Source organism: Lepisma saccharinum, unplaced genomic scaffold, assembly GCF_977018435.1.
Source record: "Lepisma saccharinum unplaced genomic scaffold, izLepSacc3.1 HAP1_SCAFFOLD_148, whole genome shotgun sequence".
Lineage (NCBI taxonomy): Eukaryota > Metazoa > Arthropoda > Insecta > Zygentoma > Lepismatidae > Lepisma > Lepisma saccharinum.
Window position 1 is genome coordinate 571,434 of NW_028142958.1, and position 1,461 is coordinate 572,894.

Sequence of the window (1,461 nt, forward strand, 5' to 3'; positions counted from 1 at the left end):
ATCAAGATTTTGGACGATATTTTTAAGAATTTTCAAATTTTCATAAAGGAGGTTCCAGATAAGGTCAAAAACGACATACTCAGATCTTCACCAAACGTTGCAGGGATACTTTGCATGTCAAGACACGTGGAAAAAACGTACAAAACAAGAGATTGGAGACATCAAGATTTTTGACGAATTTTTTAAGAATTTTCAAATTTTCAGAAAGGATGTTCCAGATAAGGTCAAAAACGACATACTCAGATCTTCACCAAACTTTGCAGGGATACATTGGAGGTCGAGACACGTGGAAAAAACGTACAAAACAAGAGATTGGAGACATCAAGATATTGGACGAATTTTTGAAGAATTTTCAAATTTTCAGATAGGAGGTTCCAGATAAGGTCAAAAACTACATACTCAGATCTTCACCAAACATTGCAGGGATACATTGGATGTCAAGACACGTGGAAAAAACGTACAAAACAAGAGATTGGAGACATCAAGATTCTCGACGAATTTTTGAAGAATTTTCAAATTTTCAGATAGGAGGTTCCAGATAAGGTCAAAAACTACATACTCAGATCTTCACCAAACTTTGCAGGGATACATTGAATGTCAAGACACGTGGAAAAAACGTACAAAACAAGAGATTGGAGACATCAAGATTTTGGACGAATTTTTTAAGAATTTTCAAATTTTCAGAAAGGAGGTTCCATGTAAGGTCAAAAACTACATACTCAGATCTTCACCAAACTTTGCAGGGATACATTGAATGTCAAGACACGTGGAAAAAACGTACAAAACAAGAGATTGGGGTCATCAAGATTTTGGACGGATTTTTTAGGAATTTTCAAATTTTCAGATGGGAGGTTCCAGATAAGGTCAAAAACTACATACTCAGATCTTCACCAAACTTTGCAGGGATACATTGGATGTCAAGACACGTGGAAAAAACGTACAAAACAAGAGATTGGAGACATCAAGATTTTGGACGAATTTTTTAAGAATTTTCAAATTTTCAGATAGGAGGTTCCATATTAGGTCAAAAACTACATACTCAGATCTTCACCAAACTTTGCATGGATACATTATGTGTCAAGACACGTGGAAAAAACGTACAAAACAAGAGATTGGAGACATCAAGATTTTGGTCGAATTTTTTAAGAATTTTCAAATTTTCAGATGGGAGGTTCCAGATAAGGTCAAAAACTACATACTCAGATCTTCACCAAACTTTGCAGGGATACATTGTATGTCAAGACACGTGGAAAAAACGTACAAAACAAGAGATAGGAGACATCAAGATTTTGGACGAATTTTTTAACAATTTTCAAATTTTCAGAAAGGATGTTCCAGATAAGGTCAAAAACGACATACTCAGATCTTCACCAAACTTTGCAGGGATACATTGGATATCAAGACACGTGGAAAAAACGTACAAAACAAGAGATTGGAGACATCAAGATTTTGGACGAATTT